Source organism: Chiloscyllium punctatum, chromosome 17 (genome assembly GCF_047496795.1).
Source record: "Chiloscyllium punctatum isolate Juve2018m chromosome 17, sChiPun1.3, whole genome shotgun sequence".
Lineage (NCBI taxonomy): Eukaryota > Metazoa > Chordata > Chondrichthyes > Orectolobiformes > Hemiscylliidae > Chiloscyllium > Chiloscyllium punctatum.
This window is the reverse complement of record NC_092755.1, coordinates 18,296,071-18,320,887: the sequence shown is the minus strand read 5'-3', so window position 1 is coordinate 18,320,887 and position 24,817 is coordinate 18,296,071. Positions and strand designations below refer to the sequence as shown.

The 24,817-nt window shown below is 42.8% G+C and overlaps 1 long non-coding RNA gene across 1 annotated transcript; it reads right to left on the bottom strand.

Annotated features, from left to right (window-relative positions):
- Positions 1–8,151: 8,151 nt before the first annotated feature.
- On the bottom strand, positions 8,152–17,688 carry LOC140487668 (uncharacterized). The gene is made up of 3 exons (XR_011962853.1): positions 17,579–17,688; positions 13,174–13,376; positions 8,152–9,254 (listed from the first exon to the last, which is right to left on the bottom strand). It is a non-coding gene; the product is annotated as an uncharacterized lncRNA (long non-coding RNA).
- Between the last annotated feature and the right edge of the window lie 7,129 nt (positions 17,689–24,817).

Here is a 24,817-nt window from a genome sequence, read left to right as displayed (position 1 = left end):
ATTACAAATTCACTTTGATCAAAGGACAGAGTAATATATAGATGAATCACAACATTTTGTAACAAAGTAGGTAATCAGCTGACTGACAAGTAATACGTGGTAGCATTTGTTAGTTTACTGAAGAAGATATCAACTTTATTTTCAATTTATACAACGACAGAATAATGTTTAATGTGTTTCAAATTTTTGGACTTGCCCCTTTGCAGCAATAAAAGATCAATCTCATTACTTAGACATCGTAATCTTTAATTCTGCAACATTTTCAAATATTCTCCAGGAATTTATAAGCGACAGAATTAGATACAGGTCTCCCCACTATCCGAAAGTAAAGCGTTATTATGAAACCTGACATAAACTGAAAAGGCGTTCGTCGAAGAAGCATTAATTTATATGGGAAACACCTCCCCTTTTCTTCGTAAAAGTGAAAATCCTCTTCAGATTTCTTCCAGTCAGAGAAAACAGGGACAGATGTAAGTCTTTTGTAAAAGCAAAGTGGCTAAAGCGAATTTTCCAACACATATTTCTTGGTAACCTGACACAAATAAGCATCAGATTTTGTGGTTATTGATAGAATAGATAAAAGCAGATCTAATGTTGGATTGAAAAGCAGTTCAATCTGTGCTTAGGTACTCTCTAATCTCCATTCAGAGCAGCTCTTGATAGATTTGTGGTGAAGGAGTGATTTGAAACCTTCCCTCGGGTCTAGTAATAGAGACACTGCCACAGCTCCACAGGCTCCTTTCGTATGTTCCCACTCAGGACGGCAGGGCTACAATATTATGTTTAATATGGTTACTCAAATGAAAACTAATCAGCTGTTTATTGTAGTAAGTTGAATGGGAATTAATTAGGTAGTTTCTGTGTGTAATGGACTGGAAATTAAACAATATTTTACACAAACAATAGAATAAATCAATGATAGTCTTAAATAAAGAGAATCTCATGACAATTCTTTGAAAGACAAATTGACAAAACTGCGTGATCATTGTACTTTAATTTTAAAAATGCATCAGTCATTCAATATGAACATTAAGGCGAAGACAAGTTCCCTTCCTGTCAACAACGTACAATTTCCACAATTTCAAAATGAACAGTCATTGATAAAGGAAGGAACAAACAGATGCAAATTCTATTTTCTTCACATAAACGTGCGATGAATTTTAAGTAGGTTTCATATATGTAAAAAGGAAACTCTTATTGTGGTTCTAAATAAAATAAATGTTAGCATGAAGTGAAACATAATCAAATCAATTTAACTGTGTTTTCTCAGTTAAAATACCGTTCAATATTCAATGTAGTCGAGTGATTGTACACTGCAATATCTTTACATTAATTCAGTGCTGAGACATAATTCCACATTTATACCCCTTATAGTGAAGCAAACTTGTGCCAGGAGTCTGAGCAGGTAGGGGAGGTCTTTACTGAGTACTTTGCTTCAGTATTCACAAGTGAGTGGGACCTTGTTCCTTGTGAGGACAACGTGAAACAGGTTGATATGGTGGAACAGGTCGATGTTAAGACAGAGAATGTGCTGAAAATATTTAAAAATCATGGGGATAGATAAGTGCCCTGGGCCAGAAAGGAGATAACCTATGTTGTTATGGGAAGGGAGGCAAGTGATTACTGTGTTTTGGCAATGATCTTTGCATCCTCACTGTCCACTGGAGTCATACCAGATGATTGGAGGGTGGCAAAGTTATTCCCTTATTGAAGAAAGGCAATTGAGATGATCCTGGGAATCATCGATGAGTCAGTCTTACATCAGTTGTGGGCAAATTCTTGGAGAGAATTCTGAGAGACAGGATTTATGATTATTTGGAAAAGCAGAGATTGATTAGAGATGGTCAACATGGCTTTATGAGGGGCAGGTTATGCCTCTCAAGCCTTATTGAATTATTTGAGGTTGTGGCAAACACATTGTTGAGGACAGAATAGTGGATATGGTGTATAAGGATTTTAGCAAGATGTTTGATAAGGTTCTCCATGGTAGGTTCATTCAGAAAGTAATGAGACATGGGATATAGGGAAACCTGACTGGTTAGATAATAAATTGGTTGACCCATAGAGGACAGGGTGAGATTAAATGAATAGTTTTCAGCTTGGAGCACGGTGACCAATGGTGTTCTGAAGGGATCAGTTGTGGGACCTCTGCTCTTTGTGATTTTTACAAATGATTTGGATGAGGAAGTGGAAGGGTGGGTTAGGAAGTTTGCCAATGACACGAGGGTTGGTGGAGTTGTGGATAGTGTGGAGGGCTTTTGTAGGTTGCTAGAGTACATTGACAGGATGCAGAGCTGGGCTGAGAAGTGGCAGGTGGAGTTCAACCTCGGAAAATGTGAAATTATTCATTTTGGAATTTCAAATTTGAATGCATATTTTTCAGATTAAATACAGGATTCTTGACAATGTGAAGGAACAGAGGGATCGTGGGGTGCATGTCCATACATCCCTCATAGCTGACATCTAAGGTGATAGGGCTATTAAGACAGTGCATAGCGTGTTGGCTTTCATGAATGGGGAGGTTGAGTTTAAGAGCCACGAGATTATGCTGCAGCTCTATGGATCCCTGATGAGACTATACTTGGAATATTGTGTTCTGTTCTGATCACCACATAAGACATAGGATGTGGAAGCTTTAGAAAAAGTGCAGATGAGATTTATCAAAATGTTGTCTGGACTGGAAGGCATGTCTTATGAATAAAGGTTGACAGAGCTGGGGCTTTGGTCATTGCAATGAAAGAGGATGATAGTTTACTTGATAGCTTTGGGTAAGTTGATGAGAGGCATAGATAGAGTGGATAATGAAAGACTTTTCCCTACAAAGTGGCATAATTTTAAGATGAATGGGGGAAGTTGTGCGGAGATGTCAGAGATAGTTTCTTTATAGATAGTGGTGAGTGTGTGGAATGCACTGCCAGTGGTGGTAGTAGATTCAGATCCATCTAAGCGACTCTTGGATAGGCACATGGATGATAGTAAATGAAGGGCATGTTGGTTAGTTTGATCTTAGAGTTGGATAAAATGTCGGAACAACATCGTGGCCAAAGGGCCTGTACTGTGCTGTACTGTTCTATATTCTTTGGATTGAAATTAACAATTATTTTATATTAACAACACATAGACATTCAAAACTCTATTACCATACTTAAGAATAATGATAAATTTCATCTTGTTATTTGACTGTGCTATCTGCAGAAATGAACGGAATTATTGCAGGGAAAAGTAATTAGGATTTTCTAAATTTATAAAGCTGGAATTACACAGATCATTCAAATGAGCAAAAGTCATATTTTTGACAGTGCGCATTGCATCAGAAATAATGGATTCTTTTGTAGGTGTGTTGATTGGAAATAAAATGGAGTTTTATATTACTGTATAGGTACTAGGGAAGATTGGATTAAATTCAAATATAAACTTCACTGTAGTTGTTAGCAAGACTAAACTAAAGTATACTATAATAATTATCATGCAAATGCATTAACAGTTACTGTTAGAATCCTGAATAAATGATATATTGCACCATTTTTCAAAAAGTCAATAAATTAAATTGTGAACCTCCGTACACTTGTTACCCAGGCCAATTATTATGCAATTATTGTAATGGTAATGACTTGATAACTAATGCTAAAACCTAAACAGATAAATTGGTTCAATACTTTATCAGCATGTTCCTCTGAAATTGATTGGATATTTATGAAGATCGGTAAACTGAGGGACAAAATATTGATTGATTGATTTGAAGGAAAAAATGAGACAGTGTCTATTGAGCAGGATTGTTTTTGTTTAAAAATGCAGTTGATGCAAGAATAGTATATTTTCCTCCATTGGTTTTCTTGTAGATACATTTTTTTAAAATTGTCATGATTCAAGGTTGAGACACTTGTGTCAGAGTCTGCAAAGGGGAGAGTGAGAGAGTAAGAAATTCTGAAAAAGCAGAAAGGAAAGGAACTGGCGAGCAGAGGAGCTCCAACTGTAGTGTCTCACCCTGCTAACATCTTATTGGGTGATTTGGAACGCAGTCTCGTCAAGCAACAAGCTGACACAGTCATACGCACAGAATCATAGCTTACAATGCCCGAGACACCATCGTCACCATCCCTGTCTGTCCTGTCCCACCGGCAGGACATGGATGTAACTGAAATGCTGGAACATGCAGGGTAATGGACTAAGATCTGCAGAATATGATCAATGTGATTTATTTGACATTCTCCAGAATATTAAACTCCAGTACAAATTGAAAAGTTACTAGCGCCATCAGACTTGAACTACAAATGTCAGAAAAAGAAATATCAGAACGTTACAGCACACTTGGCCAATCCTGGGTATGTGTTGGCTGTAATAGAACTCCCCAGGCTTTACAGCTTTTTGTACTCACCATTGAGAGCAACGATTTCAGACTGAACTCTGCCCTCTATGCTTTTATAATCTGTTTTTAACATGTTACTTTGGCAGCTGGACACCTTGTTTCCTTGTTTCTTTCCCAGCTCTAACTCCATTCCCCGTGGCCTTGAGGGACGACCATTTCTGCTGTTTAACCTCTCCTGCCTTCCCCCATGTGACAGACTGTCTTTATGTCCTTGTCTCACCCCCACCTTGCTCACAACCTGTTACATTTCTGATGGTTCCCAGACCTCTGTAACTTTCACTGCACTCCCTGGGTGAATGGCGCGAGTTTTGAATTCTCTTCCTCCTGAAATAATCAGAAATTTCTCCGGTTGCAGTGTCCCCCAGATTTTATTTTGAAAAGCAGAGCATTTGTGTCAGAGTCAAGTATTTGTGAGCCTTCATCCACAATTCCTAGCATTTGGATGTAATTTGTGACCCTCCCACAGATGTGTAACGTTACTGGATTGGGCATGCTAACATGATTGCAGTGTGCAATTTAGGTGGGTTGGGCTAGCCATGGTTAATGTGTGGTTATTGTGGTAGCGTGGGTGAGCAGGTCATTGCAGACTCGATGGGCCGAATAGAGTCTTTCTGCACCCACGGGAGTCTGTGATTGTTGTCATGTTTTCCTCATGCCAGGTTCATTCAACTCAGATACATATGCTTCCTTTATGATTCTGTGGGTGCTCACTCACTCATTTCCTTCAGTTTTACATCAATTTCACACTGTATGAGAGGGTGGGAATGGATTTGTAAATATAAATACTCCAACCAAAACCCCTCACAGGTGAGGAACTGTTTCTGCTACTTTCATCACTCACAAGGAAGAGGAAAATAAAGGTTCTGTCACGGATCTTACAGGACCACAGCGGTTAAACTCACCAGGAAAGGCTGACCAGCTCAAAACGCTTTTCTCAAGGAAAGAGGAGGTTCAGAGACAAGCTGTTACAAGTAGAAAGCTTTGTGTCTGTGTTTTCAGAGGTTTGTGGTTGAAATCATTGGTTTGGAAGCATGTTTCATTGCCCCAGATCATCAAAGGTGCTGTCTAAATATGCATATTTCTTTCTATCTGTCTGAGTTAACAATCAGATGGACAGGTCAATGTCTGAGTGTCTTACCAAATCCCTGATTGAATCTGTCTCCGCCCACAAACCCAGGTGCCTCACCACTCACTGGGTCACGGAGAAATTCTGCCGTTACAATGAGAACTGTCTTTACTGTCACCGCTCCTCGTACTTCCGCCTAATCCCCACTTCCCTTCAATATATCCCAGCTGCCTCTCGTCCACCCACATGGACACGTTGAAGAGCATGACAGGAGATTGGATTGAAACCGAGAGTTCAATAGCCCGAATGAAATAGGAAGAAGGAAATAAACGGTGATTGTGGATCCCAGGGGATACAGACTCCAGGATTAGTCCTTGTGGGCATTCCTGCAGTAATACGAGACAGCATTCCATGATGAGAGTTAAACCCGGGTGGCAGGAGAGGGAGTCACTGAACATGAGCAAGTTAATTTCAAACACAGGAGGTTTGTTCAGTCAGTAACAATGTGTTCGACATGGAGGTGAAGTGAGCAGTGAGGGGAAATGTTGCCACAAGCTGACAATGGATAACTTTCATTGGAACAGGAGGAGACCATTCAGCCCCTTGACCTTGCTCTGCCGTTCATGATGATCATAGCTGATGTGTGACCTAATGTACAATTTTCAAAACCCTCTAATTTCATCAATAATCTCCTCTGCAACAGACAAGATGAGTATTGGAAAACTAAACATCTGCAAATGCTGGGAAATCAGAAAAAAAACACAGAAATCGCTGGAAAAATTCAGCAGATCTGGCAGCATCTGTGGAGAGTGAACCTTTCAGGACCAGTGACCGGTCAGGTGACCAGCTGCAGCTGACCATTCTGCCTGTTCTGGAACACACTCTGGAACAGGTTCTGGTGTGAGATTGTCAATAATAACTGAGAGAAACAGGAGGACGGGTTCAATCAGAAGAAGGAATTCACTTAACCCTTCCAGTGGAACACTCACTGACACAGTCACACTGCGGAGAGGCCGTTCACCTGCCCCATGTATGGGAAGGGATTTACTCGATCTTACAATCTGCTGAAGCACCAGAGATAGCACAGTTGGTTTAGACCCTTCACCTGCTCCATCTGTGAGAAAGGATTCATTCAAATCTCTCACCTGCGGAGACATTGGTGCATTCCCACCGGGGAGAGGCCATTCACCTGCTCAGTGTGTGGGAAAGCATTCACTCATTCCTGTGACCTGCTTAAACACCAGCGAGCTCACTCTGGGGAAAAGGTCATTCACTTGTTCCCAGTGTGGGGGGAGATTCACTCAAATGCAGCACCTGTGGAATCCCCAGTGAGCCCACACAGGGGGGAGGGGCCATTCAGATGGTCAGTGTGTGAGAGGGGATTCAGTGATTCATCCTGACCCCCTGAGACCCCAGTGAGCCCACACAGGGGGAGAGGTCATTCAGATGGTCAGTGTGTGAGAGGGGATTCAGTGATTCATCCTGACCCCCTGAGACCCCAGTGAGCCCACACAGGGGGGAGGAGAGGGCATTCAGATGGTCAGGGTGGGAGAGGGGATTCAGTGATTCATCCTGCCCCCTGAGACCCCAGTGAGCCCACACAGGGGGGAGGGGCCATTCAGATGGTCAGTGTGTGAGAGGGGATTCAGTGATTCATCCCATCCCCTGAGACCCCAGCAAGTTCACACTGGGTAGGAGCTGTTCACCCCTCTGTGAGACAAGGTATTTGCTGCGTCTTCAACACGATTGAGAGACCAGTGAGTGCTCACAGGGAAGTGGTCATCCCCCTGCTCCATGTGGACTGCAGGACTCTGATTCTGATGTTACTGCCCATTAGAGTCAGGAGTGGACCTTGTACATGATGACACTGCTGGAGTATTGATGTTGTTGTTAACCACATTAACTGGGCTGGAGGTGACTGAACTTACGTTGCCACTTTCTAAACCTCAGGATGTCTCTCTGGGCAGTAAGTCTCCACAAACAGCAATGTGACAATGAGCAGGGATCATCTGTTTTGATTTAAATTGTGACTATCGCACGGCTGCTTCACAGCATCAGGTACAAGGTTGGAGTCCAGCCTTGTCCAACGGCCTGTGTGGAGTTCTCACATTCTCCCCATGATAGCGTGGGTCCCCTCCAGGTGCTCTGGTTTCCTCCCATAGTCCAAAGATGTGCAGGTTAGGTGGATCAGTCGTGCTAAAATGTCCACTGGATCCAGGATTGTGCAGACTAGGTGGATCAGCCATGGGAAATGCAGTGTTACAGTGATAGAGTGCTCTGGGTGTGATGTTCTTCGGATGGTCGGTGGCGTTTGATGGGCCAATGCTCTCCTCCCACACTGTAGGGATTTTATTTACTGACTGAGGATAAATGCTACAGAGCAGGGTGTCCTTGGAGAAGGAGCATGTGGTGGGCATCAATGCTGTCTATGCCTTTAGATAGAGGTGGGCACCGTAGGGGATACAGTGCTTTATCTCCACCGCTGCCCCCTCCCCACAACTCTACTTAGATTTATTCCCTTCTCACTTTGTCACTTGTAATGGTTTGCTTGGCCTGTAATGGGCTTTGTTTGGAGATATTCTATTAGTCACACGAATGGTTTACTGCTGGTGATGATATGTCTAGATGAGAGTGGTGCTGGAAAAGCACAGCAGGTTAAGCAGGATCCGAGGAGCTGGAAAATGAATGATTTGGCAAAAGCCCTTTTCCAGCACCCCTCTAATCTAGTCTCTGGTTTCCAGCATCTGCAGTCCTCACTTTTGCACTGCTGGTGATTATATGTTAAGCAAAAGCAAAATGGCATAATGATGATTTTGATTGTGGGAAGTTTGCTGTGATAATATTTCTGGGTCGGAGAAAAGGGGAAAAAGAACACTTCACAGCTCACAGAAAGAAAACTGAAAAGCAGTTAAATCAAACCAAAGGTTCAGACAAGGAGGGAATATTTCCCTGGAGTTTGAGTAGCTGGAAAGTGATGGTGTCTGGGAATAGACAGGATTTTGTTTTTAAAAGGTTGAAAGTTTTAAAACTGTTATATTCAGACAGTTTACGTTATTTTATTTAACTTAATTTGCTGTGCAAAAAACTTTTACAACATTTTAAAACCAAAATTTACAAACCTTATGTTAAAGATAAATGTTAAATAAAATCCATCAAACCAGCCCTCACTGAAAACTGTTGTGAAAGTGCAATCTCCTGGAGAATCCCTGCCCACTTCTTCCTACCCGGGCTCCATGACTATATACATACCTGGGAGATAGCAGCAGGAGGAGACTATTCAGCCTTTCAATCCTGCTCCACCATTCAATGGGAAACAGCTGACCATCCAGCTCAGTCTCCTGTTCCTGCTGTGTTCCAATCCCTTTTCATGACTTTACCTCGAAGAACTGTGTCTAAGCCCTCCTTTGGCTTCACTGTCTTTTGTTCCAGCGACGTTGCTGTGTTACTGTGTGGGTGTAGGCGGGGGTAATGTGATGGTGCGGCCTCCTGGATGATGCACTCAGCATCCCTCATCATCCTGCAGTAACATCAACTGGGTTTCAGCAATTAGAGATAGAAACCATTCCGAGGATATGGGCATCACTGGCTCAGCCAGCATTTATTCCCCATCTCTAGTTACCCTTGAGAAGATGGTAGGGAGCTGCTGTCTTGTAAAATTCACAGTCCATTTGGTGCAGAGAGATCGACAATGCTGCGAGGAGAGTGTTGCAGGATTTTGGCCCAGTGATTCTCTATTTTTGCTTCTTCAAATGCTGGTTAACTTAATCATGATCTGCACATGATTTTGAGATTTCAGTTTGCAAATCTTCACCATCTAGCACCCTGTATAAAGGAATATGTACAGGTTAGAAATTCAGAACAGACAATTCTAGTTTCTCTGGAATATTTTCCCCTTTCTTCCCCCAAAGCTGTAACCCTCCAGTCCACTTACTCTCTCCCACCATTCTGATTCTGCTACCCCCTAATGTACACCCTCCACATTCTCATGGAGTTACTGATAAACAGATCCATGCCACCACTTCCCGTCCCTGGTTAGAGTCTGCACCCTTTCTGGGTTCACTTCCTTTCCCTTCAGTTGCTGCAAGTCAATAAAGTAACAGCAGAATTAAACAAAAGGAAACAGAAAGGGAGGTGGCAGATCCTGGACAGAAGAGGAACCTGCAGTCTGGGAGGATGGGTCAGATCCTTCTTCGTTCCCCATTAGTTGATTCCCACCATTATAATGAATTGGGGATGAAGAGTGGTCCTACATGGGCGTAGTGACACATTGACTCCCTCCCCCAACAGATCAATACTATGAGCAGATACATTCGTCCTCCAGCCAATCATAGTGTGAAAAACTTTCTGCAAAGTATATTTACCCAAGGCACATGCTCCAATGTCCGCCCACATTCTGTACATTTACAGTGCCAGGTTTCCCCACACATGTGTGATCCCTGCCTCAGGGTTTGTGGGAGTTGTCGTCCCCATGAAGCCACTGCAGCCCTGTCTCTGGAAAGTCAATGAAAATTGTGGACTGGAGGGTGTTGTGTAAGGATCCCCATTCAGACACACAGAACATATGGACTGTCACTGGGTTTGACTGAGACATCTGCTTCCACAACCTGATTCTCTGATGTGAGGAATATAGATTCAGCCAACTGGGGCGTGGGGTGGTTAATAGGAGTAGCAGATTTTAAGTAAAGGTGGCTCAATGGTTAGCGTTTCTGACTCACAGCGTCAGGGACCTGGATTTGATTCAGCCTTAGGTGACTGCGCGGAGTTTACACGTTCTCCCAGTGTCTGTGCGAGTTTCCTCTGGGTGCTCCAGTTTCATCCCACAGTCCAAAGATGTGCAGGTTAAGTGGATTGCTTATGAGAATTTCCCTGTGTCCATGCATGTGCAGGTTAAGCCATTAACCATGGGAAATACAGGGAATGGGTGAGTCTGAATGGGATGCTCATTATAGGATTGGTGTGGACTCCATGGACGATTACCCTGTTTCTGCACTGTAGGGATTCTATTCTATTCTCATGAAGAAGAATGTACCTATCTCAATGTGCTATGAATCTGTGGAATTCCCTGTTCAAAATGTGGTGGATGCCAGGACAATGAGCAAATTTACTGAAGAGATATAGATGTTTATTTTGCAATGAGTTGAAGGGTGAGAGAGAGCAGGTGGGAAAATCCAGCTGAGACTGAGGTGAGCTCAATCATCACCGTATTAAATGGTGGAGTTGGTTCGAAGGGCTGCATTGCCTCTCCTGTGCCCAGGGCTTATCTTCTTACCATAATAACTGGAAAACTGAATCCAAAACTCACCACCTTCACCAAAGGAGATTTTCAGAAAATGTAGGATAGTCAGGTGGATTAGCATTTCAAACTTAGATAGCAAGGAAGCATGTGGGAGATAATGATTTTACAATTTTAAACTGAGGGGAGTTAAAAATCAACAACAACAGGTTATAGTCCAACAGATTTAATTGGATCATGATGAAGGACCGTCGCTCTGAAAGCTAGTGTGCTTCCAATTAAACCTGAGGGACTATAACCTGGTGTTGTGAGATTTTTAAATTTATACATCCCAGTCCAACATCGGCATCTCCAAATCATGTAAACTGAGGGGAGACAGTTATTTATGGTTTCAGACTGTGTAGTACATTCACACTGTCCAGAATACTCTGTTGTGAATATCTATCCTGTACTTTATTACAAAGCCTAGGTCTCTGACAATGAAAACCAAAACACCCAGGTAACATCGCCTCACCTCGTAATCTGATAAAAGACTTGTGATAAGTATGCTTGAATTTAGAATACAGTTGGAAAGCGGGAAGATTAAATCCAATCCCAAGATCCTGTGCTTAAACAAAGGAGACTACAATAGGATGAAGCAGGAGTTGGCTAATGTAGACCGGAAGCAAAGACTTTAAGGTGGGACAGTTGACAGACAGTGGAGGAATATCAATGATTTTTTCAAACTGCTCAGCAAAAGTATATATCAGTGAAAAGGAAGGACTGTCGGAAATGGAATAATCTGACACGGGTGGCTAAGGAAATAAGGGAGTCTATCAAACTGAAATAGAAAACATACAAATTGGCAAAGACCAAGGAGAAACTAGGAGATTAGAAAAACTTTAAAAGATCAATAGAAAGCCATATGGGATTGGGGGAGAAAAGTGATGAGTAGCTATCCCCAGGGCCAGAATAGCAGTTTACACTGCTAGAGGGGAACCTATTGTGTGGGGAACATATGGCCTCTGTAATTGTTGAAGCACTTAAATGTTACCATAGAGGTAATCCTGATCAAGTTAAAAATCACAGGACACGCCAAAAGCTTGTACTTCCAAATAAACCTGTTGGACTATAACCTGGTGATTTGTGGCTTTTAACCTTGCCCACCCCGCTCCAACCCCGGTTCCTCCACATTAGAATCCTGACAGACAGCCCCACTGAAACTGAAGTGCCTGTCAGATACCTGACTGAGCCAGAGGGCTGTGGGGGAGGGGTATGTGGTTTAACCACAAAGTGTTGAGCTGAACTCAACTTTTTTAACTGCCATTGCCATGGACATAATATTGAGAGACAGCGTCCATTCAAAACCACAAACCACAAAGGTATAAGAATTGGAGCCATACATTGGACAGGCGGGGAGTTACCTGATGCTTCCGGGAGGTGTTCTGCATGTACACTATCCAGGTAACTGCCATGTCTCATCAATAAAGACTCAAAGAAGACCTCTCAGAGTTCTGTGCCTAGTTATTCCTATCCAGCAGGGTTCAGGAATATGAGGACACAGCAGTCAGTCTTCACAGTGGAGGATACGAAGAACATGCCAGTAATTGATAAGGAGACTGAGGAAGGCGAGGACCAAAGAACAACCATTTTCACAAAAGTGTTAGAGCTGGGTAAGCTAATGGAGCTAAAGGTAGACAAGTCTCTTTACCCTGATGGAAAACATCCCAGGGTACTACCAAAGGTGGCGGGAGAAATAGTAAATATATTTGGAGTCAGAGTCCTACAGCAGGGACAGGCCCTTTGGCCGAAACTGGATCATGCCGGCCAATATGTCCATCCACGCTAACCCCATTTCCCTGCACTTGGCCCATCTGCTTCTGACTCTTTGCTATCCATGTATTTGTCCAAATGTCTTTTACATGTGAATGTACCCACCCCAACCACTTCCACTGTCAGCTCAGTCCATATACATACCACCCTCTGTGTAAAACAGTTGCCCCTCAGGTTCCCTTTCATAATTTCTCCTCTAACTTTAAACTGATGTCCTCCACTCCTTGATTTCCTGGGAAAATGACTGAGTGCATTCACCTTACCTAAGCCTGTCATGCTCTTATACACTTCCAGAAATAGATCTCCCCTCTGTTTCCTCTGCTCTAAACAAAAAATAATCCTCGCTTGTCCAACCTCTCCCTCTAACTCAGACCCCTGAGCCCATTTCTTCTGCACCTTATCCAGATGAATAACTGAAACCTTCACTGCATTCATCACATTTCCAGTGTCGCCCCACGGTGCTGGAACTGACGTGACATCGCCAATGGATTACAAGCCATGATCGATAATTAACCCCTTTACAACAATACGGTTTTCATAGTATTTTCCATGATACAGGTATCCTTGTGTCTTTTTGGTTGCATGATTAATTAAAACTTGTCCTCATACAAAGCAAATCTGTAGCTTAATTGTTCCTGGGAAATGTGCCATGTTTTCAGACTTTTAAAAACAAATGAAATCTCTCTCCACACTCACCATGCGGACATGGACTTGGCTGTGTCTCAGTACTTTTGCAGTCACACTGAGATTTGAAATATTCGCCCACGGACAGAGTGCACACCTTTCCTTCCAGATGAAAAGGCCAATGATATTCAGATCGGCTCGGATCAAGTAACCATCAAAACTGAACAGGAAGTTCAATTTGAATTTCTCATCCACGAATCCGCCCTTTCAGTACTCTACAACAGAGAAAACAAGTCACTACCGTTAATACAGGATGGAAATTCATAAAACAATTATACTATTAAATAGTAGTTTCTTTGTTTCCCCCAAAGCTTTAATTCTCAGTCTCACAATTTCTCCCTTCTGTGTACTTCAATCCAAGCCAATTGCCTCACTACTTTCCTCCACACCCAGTTCTAATACTCTCGCCTCTCATTGAATTCAGCTTCCTAGCTCCTGCCTGCAGACTAAGGACCAAAACAAAGGTGTGGCACGATGGCGCTGCTGCCCCACAACACTAGGGTCCCAGGTTCGGTTCCAGCCTTGGGTGACTGTCTGTGTGGAATTTGCACATTCTCTCCATGTCTGCGTGAGTTTCCTCCGGGTGCACCGGTTTCCTCCCACAATCCAAAGATGTGTAGGTGAGGTGAATTAGCCATGCTAAATTGCCCATAGTGTTAGGTGCATTAGTCAGAGGGAAATGAGTCTGTGTGGGCTACACTTCCGAGGGTCGGTGTGGACTGGTTGGGCCGAAGGGCCTGTTTCCACACTGCAGGAAATCTAATCTAATCAAATTAATGAATCTGATTCGGAGCCTCCTGGGTGTTGGTGAAACCTCCCCACACCTTCAAGGGTTTCCTTCCTGGTCAGACCCAAACTGATTTTTTTTCCCTAATCTGGAACCTCTTATTTATTTCCCCACACCGACCCTCTGATGAGAACCATCCTGCACACACTGGACAAATCATATCTGGTTGAACTAAAACGAATCAAATTAGAACTTTAATTGCAGGCCCACCTTTGTTCCTTTCCATAACATTCCTGAATCTTCACCCGAGTTCTGATAACTTTCTGCAAAATGCTCCCCCCACAGATACGCCGACCACTTGTCACGATACCAGGGCAGGGACCATTCCCCTGGGTCCTGTTCTCAGAGGGAGGAAGGGAGGGAGCTGGCAATGACAGATTAATCCCACACGCCTACAGCCTCCCTCGCTGGCACTGACCCATACTGCACATACGTCAACAATTGGCCAGCACTGCGCCCGTGCACTGGTCTCCCCTCCTACAGAGCATGCATCCAGATCACACAGGATCCTGGGTGATTGACAGCAGCTGTGCCCAATAGAGTGGAGGGGGCGGGGCTGGTGGACTGGGACAATGGGAGTGTAAACAACGAAAGAATGTGGAGGACATTGGGGGATGGACAGGTCAGTGAGGGACAGGAACAGTGCAGCAGCAGGAGGGGATCCTGGACAAACTGAGCAATGGGAGAGTCTGACAGGAGAGAAACTACAGGATGGTTCTGTTTGGAGGCTCAGGCTGGGACAGCTGGGAGACAGTATGGCCTGGAGGCTTGGGCATGTTTTCCAATCAGCCTCTTCAAAGCCACTGTTCCCAAACTCTGAACCCGATTCTCTTGGTCCAGAGGTAAGGACACTACCACCATTTCTTGGTGGGCTAGTGGAAAATTGGGAAGATTTTCTCAATCTCACTCACATTGAAATTCTATGAGCTCCTCCCACTTACTGTCTACCGTGGGGAAGGAGGAGACAGAGCAGATGGGAGGGGGTTTAGGGATATAGGGACTGCCTTTCAAAAGGAACTCACCTGTGTTGGTGATATCAACAAGACTCAATACACAGTCACTAACATAAAGCTGGTGTTCGTGAACTTTATCCAGAATATTAACTCCTATAACTAGGTGACACAGACCCCAATGTAGAGAGTTAAGCCCTGGATATTAATAACGGCTGTGTGTGTGAGAAATCACGTCTCATGAACTTGAGCCAATTTTTTTTGAAGTAACAACAAAGAGGATTGATGAGGGCAAAGCGGTGGAAATGATCCACATGGACTTCAGTAAGGCTTTCAACAAGGTTCCACATGGGAGACTGGTTAGCAAGGTTAGATCTCATGGAACACAGAGAGAACTAGCCATTTGGATACAAAACTTGTTCAAAGGTTGAAGACAGATGGTGGCGAAGGTTGCTTTTCAGATTGGAGAACTGTGACCAGTGTGGTGTCACAAAGGATCGGTGCTGAATCCACTAATTTTCATCATTTATATAAATGATTTGGATGTGAATATAGGAAGTAATAGGAAGATAATACCATAATTGGAGGTGTAGTGGACAGTGAAGAGGATTACCTCAGATTATAACGGGATCTTGATCAGATGGTTGAATGTGCTGAGGACTGGCAGACCCAGTTCAATTTAGATAAATGTGAGGTGCTGCATTTTGGAGTGCAGGTTCATAGCTCCTTGAAAGCAGAATCGCAGGTAGATAGGATAGTGAAGAAGTTGTTTAGTATGCTTTCCTTTATTGGTCAGAGCACTGAGTGTAGGAGTTGGGAGGTCATTTTGCGGCTGTTCAGCACATTGGGTAGGTCACTCTTGGAATATTGCATGCAATTCTGGTCTCCTTCCTATCAAAACTATATTGTGAAACTAGAAAGGGTTCAGAAAAGAATTACAAGCATGTTGCCAGGGTTGGAGGATTTGAGCTACAGGGAGAGGCTGAATACACTGTTTTCCCTGGAGCTTCAGATGCTGATGGGTGACCTTATAGAGGTTTATAAAATCAGTAGGGGCATGGATAGGGTAAATACATAAGGTCTTTTCCCTGCGATGGGGGAGGAGGCACGAGGGGTGTGGGAGACCGAGGCGGGGGGAGAAACCGAGAGGCGAGGGAGACAGTTATGTTATTGATCTGCAACACAACCCTGTTCCTGTTTTCTCTCTGTCCCCTTCAATTCCTCTGAAGGGCTCAGAACAAGTGCATAGTCCCTGAAAGTAGACCTTCAGGTTGGTCAAGTGCTGAAGATTGCATTTGGGACGCTGACCTTTATTGGTCTGTGCACTTATGAATAAATGGATCTGGGTCCAATTCCACTGTCCTGGATTCATTCTGTGGGTACAGACACGCCTGTCTCTGACCCTGACTACTGAATCCCCTGTCCCTATAGCTCTGCCATTCTCCTTCCTCCCGTTCTGTGCAGCGGAGCTATCTGTGGTGTCATGAACCTGGCTGTTGCTGAATTCCCCTGAGAGTCCACCCCACCTGTTCCCCCCCTTACAGAATCCCAAGCGATGCACAATATCTGTTTGAGAAGGGGAATGATTACTGGGGAAGCCTGCACTTCCTTCCTGAGCTTTTTACTTGATCTGATGGTCACCCATTCCCTTTCTGCCTGTGTAACCCTCACCTGCAGTGTGACTAACTCACTAACCATGCTGTCCACGACATTCTCAGTATTGCTCCACAGTGAGTCCACTCTCAGCTCCACGTCTGATAAACAGTTTCTCAGTAGCTACAGATGGGCACACTGCCTGCACAACAGCCATCACGGACACTGGAAGCATCCCTTATTTCCCACATTGTGCAAGAGGAGCACACCACGGGTCTGAGGGCTCCTGTCACAACGTCTCTCTACATTCATCTAGTTACTCCCATTAAGAGAATTTAAATGAGTGAGTAACCTTCCTACACTTCAAACATGGCCATTATAATAAAAAAAAATCTTTACTTAAGCTGATATGTCGTACTTTTAAAAACTTAAATACTCCGCAGGTATCACTGACAAATTGGCTATTCCCATTGGGACTGTGAATTTCTGATTAGCCTGAAGTAAAACGGAGTTTCAGCTTCACCTTCTCCCTGTCTCACCTCACTCTGTTTACATCCAAATCCAAACACTCTCATTGAGCCAAGCAGCCCTCACAGTGCAGCCCTGTCATTTTCATTGTCTGCTCATATCTACACTGCCCTCACCCTCCTGGATTGTTCCAATGCATCTCAATGGGAGCTCAGGAACAGCACCTCATCTTTCAATTCAGCCCTTTGTAACCCCAGAGTCAACATGGACCTCAGCAGTTTCTGAATGAACAGACAGTTGTCAGAATCTGGAACATCCCACCTGAAATGGTGCTGGAATTTGAGTCCACAAGGAATTTCAATGAGAAATTTGCAGGGAATTGGAAGTAGGGAGTTTACAGATTAACAAAGTGGATGATTGGGACTAAATCTGACAGTTCCTGCAAAGAGACGAGGTGTAATATGGATAAATCTGCACTCTCTCTCAGGCCAATACCTCCTTCCACAGCTACAGGGCCAAGAATTAAACACATACCCAAAGGGTGATCCAACCATGCACTTGAACATCGTTCTGCTTTTTGCTTGACAAAAATATTGAAAATATTTTCCCACAGACAAACCTTTCTCCTTTCACAGTTAAATGCCAATGATATTCAGATCGTGATGATTCTGTGGACTGTAGAATCTTGCTTTTGAGATCCCAGTCTCAATTATTCTCAATTAAGATCCTACAAAATGAATTCACAAAACAAAGCTCACAGTCAGTGCAAGGTGAATAGTGAAGGCAAACACTTCTTTTGGTATGTGTTGGATGCTCCTCTTCAAATCACCCCGCCCCCACCCAGGAAGAGGACACGTGCATGCTCCTTGCTGTACCTTGGCCCAAGATAAAGATGGCGGCCATAACACAGCACCTCTCACTGCCTGAGGCCTAAGCCATCTTCCACTTTGCTGCAAACGTGGGACCAGGAGTTTCTAATTCAGATTAACGACCTGCACAGAGTGTAATTAAATCCTCCCAGTCTACACTGATACATTTCATTCAGTTTCTGCTGCAACTCTCCCCTTTCCTGTTTCCTCCTCCTGCACACACCAAGGGTCATCATGAGTTCAGTGACCCTTCCTCAGAACCGATGGCAGCTGGGAAAATTAGAATCTCCACAGGAAACAGGCCCTTCGGCCCAACAATTCCACACCCACCCAGACTCCTTCCCCTACCCTATTACTCACCATTTCCCCGGACTAATGCACATCCCTGAACACTACGGGAAATTTAGCTGGGCCAATTCTCCTAACCTGCACATCTTTGGACTACAGGAGATAGGGGTTAAAAGAGTAAATAATAGGTGGGGACCGAGCCCAAAGAGAGACTGGAACATTTGGAAAGACAAGGGTAGATAATGATCCGGCTGGGAGGGCGGAAAGCAGTTAATGGAGGAGACAAAAGCCTGGTAGCATCTCAGTAGCAGTGGTGGAAATGGCGGCTGATGATCTATGTTCTGCTGCAAAAAAAGACCTTGAGCATCCAGTTGCTCGCCACTTTAACACACAAGACTGTTCCCGGGCAAACATCTCTGTCTCATGCTTACTGCAGTGTTCCAGTGAAGCTTGATGCAAGCTGGCAGAACACTTCAGAACATACCAAATGGCCTCCAATTTCAAGAACTGCAATTTCCCCTCCCGTGTATCTCCTCCACTTCCCACACCACTGCCCTTGGCACCCACACCTCCAGCTGCAACAAGGATGGAATCCCCCTAGTCCTCACCTTCGACCCAGATACAATGCATCATCCTCTGCCATTTCAACCACCTACAATCAGACCTCACCAACAGAGATATGTATCTGTATTTATTTTTAAAAACTGATTACTTATAAATGCTGGACCCATGCAATATCAATGAATTAATGACTCTGAATTGGGGTTATAATTTTTTTTTGTTAGTTCCTTTTCGTACTGTGTTATGCAGACAGCACCAAGTGATCACTCTTAATTGTGAGGAACTTTGAAAATAATATATTTTAAAAATGACATCACAAAATGCTGCCTCATTAGTGTGCAAGGAGGATTTTGCATTCAATAGTTTGCAGATAAAATTGAACAGATTTTTGCTGCAATTTGGCCAGACTGCAGGTTACACCAAAGTGGCAACTCTGTTGTCAAATTCTTACTTGACACTGCCCGAGGCGATACTGATGGGACTTCACTTTGCCATTCTTGTTCACCAGCTTTATTTCCAGGTTTAATCTTATAATCATCTAGAGCTTGTAATTTTAGACAACTTCTCTTTTAGGAACATATGTAAGTATCATACTGAAATGTTGCACTGAATGGTACCAAATCTGAAATTAGTCTCTAATCTGATAGTAACATGCTCTGACCCTTCTACGTATGTATTGGCATAAGTCTATGCCAGTTATTTTTCTGAAGCCTGTGATTCCTGATGAAGGGCTTATGCCCGAAACATCAACTCTCCCGCTTCTCGGATGCTGCCTGACTTGCTGTGCTTTTCCAGCATGACACTTTTCGACTCTGAATTGGTTCCTATTGCACTTTGAGAAGATTAAACCAAGAATAATTTTTGTTGATCAAAGGAGAAAGTGATGACCATAGGAACCAATTCATGAAATTCAGATATCTCACATTTACCTTAACTATGTGAAGGCTAAATTATTGTCAGTAATTGAAACCGTGCTGACAAACTTGTGCAGTATCAGTGCCTCAGTTTTAGAGTGTTCCCAGATATCGGGCAGCTGCAGTATTTCGTTTTCCACTCAGCTATAAGTTGTTCTCACTTGTTTCTTTGTGAAAGATTACAAAATTAACTTGGATGAATGAACTTATGATTTCTTTAACCAATGTCGGGAGAATAAAATGTCAGTATTTCAAGTGCTGATAAAGTAAAATAAACTGATAATCAGTAGAAAGGGTTTAAGATGGATATGGAACAAATGCTCGCAAATGGGACTAGATTAATTTTGGATATCTGCTCAGCATGGCCAAGTTGGACTGAAGGGTCTGATTTTGTGTTGTACAACTATGATTTCATTCTCTCAGTTATTCAAGAAGTTAAATACTTCGAGGAGGAAAAGGAGAATTTATGCAGAGAATGCACCTGAAATGATGATTGAGGGATATCAAACTCACATTGTTGCATGACCTTTTCCTCTGGGTTCTTCAATGAACAAACTTGTTTTATTATCTGAATAACTATGTATCATGTGATTTGTTTCGCACAAAATATTTCGTTAGGATCTGGTGCACTATTAAGAAGTGTTCATGTTTAAAATTTAGGTAGCGCGATTGTTCAGCAAGAAAAGGTTGGCGTTTTACTCCCACTGAATCATTGCTCTATAAAAGGTAACAAGCTTTTTATCTGTTCTGGGCACAGAATATATGAAAATCAATTCTGAAGGAAAAAATCCTTGTTTGTAACGTTTGTACTCCACATATGTGGAGTAATTGCTTCTGGTCACTCTTCAGGTTATAGAGGCTCAGAAAGAAATGAGTTGGCCAAAGTTAGGAACATCATTTGGATGGACTCTGCTCATTGGGGAAACTTGCTGGATCTGTCGAAGAAACACGTGTTTCAGAGTGTATGCAATAAACCTGAACATTGTTATTTTTTTCACAGTGCGTGCGACCCAACTGGAGCAGCAATGAAGCTTGTATTGTTTCTTGATTTCCGAGCTTGCCAAATTATTGTTGGTAAATGCAGGTGACTTTATCAAAGCACATTTCACACTCCCCAGCCAGGAACTTGATCCCAATTCTGTCAGTCCAACCATTCCTATGGTTAACAGGTATTTTAAATGTGTGCACTCCATTTAACTATTTGAATCGAATACTTCAGTGGTTATGTCCTCTTGGATTCTTAATTTCAAATTACTCAATGTGATTTTTTTGTCCCCCCTGAATTTGCCAAGCACTGGGCAGTTCTGGAATATTGTAAAACATTTACAATAGATGCATTCACACTATTGAAGGCAACCTGACAGATTTGAATACCATTCAGGTAGTCAACAACAATACATAAGTAACTTTATGAATTGCTTACTGTACACCAACAAGGCAAGCCAAGTATTAGTGAAACCACAGTTGTCTCCTGTGGATTCCCAAATCTAAACAGTGCATTCCAGATATGCTCACTATCACCATCTGGGAGCAGTCTCCCAAAGTGCTCCCAGAATTTAGAAAGTGCATACACTGGCCCCCAGAGCTAAATCTGCTGTCACAGGCATCACTCTTCTTGTATACAATGACATTTATTGTCCAGTTCTTTAACGTGACAAATGAGTTTACAAACAATTTATAAAATACTTTAAATCCAGAAGAAATGTGATGTCAGCCCTTTGTAGAAGTGAATGGAAAGTGTGATGTTTGCTTGATCTTGGGTCTATGTATCAGACTGAACTGAACCTTTAGTAAGATGTGGGATGTTTCCCACACACTTTGTTTAAAAAACAAAGATTATGCTCTGAGATTTAAATGTTCAATCAGGTTTAATAAAAATCAGTCCAAAAATTGAGTTTGACTTCAGCTCCTTTAAAGAGACATGCTCTTGGCCTTCAATTTTGTGACATGTGATTATTCTCTGGTAAAGGTGGCTGTGTGTAACACTGCAGGATGTTGTGCTGAAGTGCCTCATTGGGTGGATGAGCTTTATTACTGATGTAACTTGGCTAATTTTGAGATGGAATATTATTGTGAGTTAAATCTTGTTTTTAAACTGAGACGTGCTTGTGTAACTCAAGTGTGGAAACTATACTATGTTTGCAATGAACCTTTCACTTTTGGAGATTATTTACAAAACAGATCGGAAAAATACTAAAGTTCACGGTAGAAAGCACAGTGCTAGAGAACGGCAGGTCCAGCAGCATCTCTGAGGGGAATAAAACATTGGAAGCTCCAAGTCTCATGACCATTTGTCCGTTCATACGAAGAGTCACTGAAATTGAAATGTAACATTATGTTTCTCTTCACCGATGCCCTCAGAACTGCTGAGTTTCTCCAACACTTTGTTTCCGAGGTTCAGATCTCCAGCATCTGCAGTTTATTGTTTTGTTATAGATCCTATGATTTGACTTGGGGAGCGAGAGGCAGCAACTGTGATCAACTCTCCAACCATGGAAAGCAAACACATAGTTCTTTATACTTTGCAAAACATGACTGTAAATAAGAAATGCAATTAAGCTAAGTGCAAGGCGGCATACCACTGGCCTTGTCTCAAACCTGCTATTCATCTTTGAGAACTAATCTGTCAGAATTGTGTTTGCTTGCTTCCTTTGAGATCACAGTCCACAAATGTCCCAGTTCCAATTCCTGGGCCGGGCCCGGTTACCACATTGCAGTGGGGTGGGGAGCTTTGTGTCAGCCTGAAGTTTTTGTTAATAACAACATTGCAGATTGAAGTTGACGGTTTTGACGAATATTGCGTCATCAAACTTGGAGGAAATCCTTCCGAATGTATTGATTAACTGGACTGAGCCTGTTTACATGCAGCCCTGTTAGTAGTGCTGTAATATTCTCAGTTAATAATCACACAACACCAGGTTATAGTCCAACAGGTTTAATTGGAAGCACACTAGCTTTCGGAGCACCACTCCTTCATCAGGTGATTGTGGAGGGCACAATTCTAAAGCATAGAATTTATAGCAAAGATTTAGTGTGATGTAACTGAAATTATTCATTGAAAAATACCTTGATTGTCTGTTGAGTCTTTCATCTGTTCGAATACCATGATCGTTTCACTTCTTTCATGTGTAAATCACAAAACATTTTTTTAAAAGGTGCATTCCTGACAGTGGCCCATCAAATCACTCATTGTATTAATCACTGCACAGTCTCAACAAAGGAATGAAACTGGATGGTCCACATTACATCTAACAATGCACTGGAAAATACAAAAACACAATCAGCCCTCTTGACCCTGCAACTTCTGTCTCACTGTGGGCCAAAACAGCAGCAGAACTGTACTCCAGCCCAATCTGAAATCTCATGGCCTGGTATATTCCCCACTCAACCATTAACATTAAGCCAGGGGAATCAACCCTAGTTCAGTAGAGAGTTCCGCAGGGCATGCCAGGAGCATACCAGGCATACCTAAAAATGTGGTGCCAACCTGGTGAAGCTACCCAACCTGCATGCCAAACAGCACAAGCAACACCAAATAGAACTATGTGATCCAACAACCAATGGATCAGATCTGAGCTCTGCAGTTCTGCCACACCTAGTCAGGAATGGTGATGGACAATTATACAACTCACTGCAGGAAGCATCACAGATATCCCCACCCTTACTGTTGGAGGGATCTCACACATCCATGCAACAGACAACAGCATTTGCAGCAATCTTCAGCCAGCAGTGCCAAGTGGATGAGCCTTCTATATTGGTCCCCGACATCACAAACGTCAATCAACTTGGTTGAAAACTTATTTCAAATCAGATCAAGAAATGGAGAAGTAGTGTAAAGGCTGTCGGCCCTACCAACATTGTGGCAATAATACTGATGGCTGTGCTCGAGAAATTGCTGCCCACCAAGACAAATCCAGCACTGGCACCTACTGACATTGTGGAACATTTCCTAGGGATGTTCAACAGAAAAACACAGGACAGAGCCAACCCAGCCAATTTCCCTCCATCAGTTCACACTCGCTCAGCAGTGAAGTGATGGAAGGTCTCATCAACAGTGCTGTCACACAGCTGCTCAGCAATAACCTTCTGTGACACCCAGTTTGGGTTCTGCCAAGGCCACTCTGTTCCTGATCTTGTTACAGACTTGATTCACAAACTGACAAACAGCTGAATTCCAGAGGTGAGGTGAGGGTGATAGCCCAGTCCCAATCCAAGACCACTATTTCGACTTCAGTGATAGCACTGGACCTCACCAGAGTCTCAGGTCATTTCTTGAAACACTCATTCATTCATTTTGTTGACTCTAGATTTCATTATCTAAACCCACTCCTGGCCAGCATCCCACAATCACCCTCCCTATAATATCCAGAATATTGAAAACTCAACCGCCCAAGTGCTCACTTGTACCAGAACTTGCTGATCCATCAAAAGGCTCCCATTTATAAGCAACAACAATTTACTTTCACACACTTGATTTAATTCCTGGCTGTAATCATTCCTATCTTCCTGCAGCACACACCCTTTCATATCTCAATAACTCATTTTAGTTTAGACTCCCAATGATGTGTTTATTTTTGAGTTCAGCTGTGTGACTGTTTCTATAGATTCCAAGGCAACACGGTCTGGAATTCCCACCCTCTAAGATCTGCTTTCTTCCTTTAAGGCATTCCTGAAAAATTGCTTATTTGGTAATGGTTTTGGTCACTGGACATAATATTCTCCAGCTGTGGCCTTATGTCAAAAGTTCTCAATATTTTTGTGAAATTAAAAACATGTTGATTTGTACAGATATCTTTTACTTTTCACTATCGCTGAGTGAATAATCTGTAATGTCTCTTACCCAACCATGTTGTGGGAGCGCTTTCACCATTCAAACTGCAGCTGTACAAGTCAAACATCACCCTCTCCACAGGCAACAGGGCTTTGGCAATGATCACTGGTATCTGTGGAAGGAGAAATACACGTGATGTTTCAGGGAGTGCAATATGAATTATAGGGAATGAAAATGGTGCAGAATTTGACTGTCAGAAATGGAAGAAAAATCCACTCACTATTGGAAAAAAGAATTCTTGACTGTCAAAGATATTGTGGAAAAAATAACCTGATAATGGAGCAGCATACGGTCAGGAGTCGGGCAGCAGTGGACAATCCATTTACAAAAAGGTCTGTGAACGTAGTAGTAAAATACTAAACAGAGCAAAAATACTCTCACGTGAGACTGAGGAA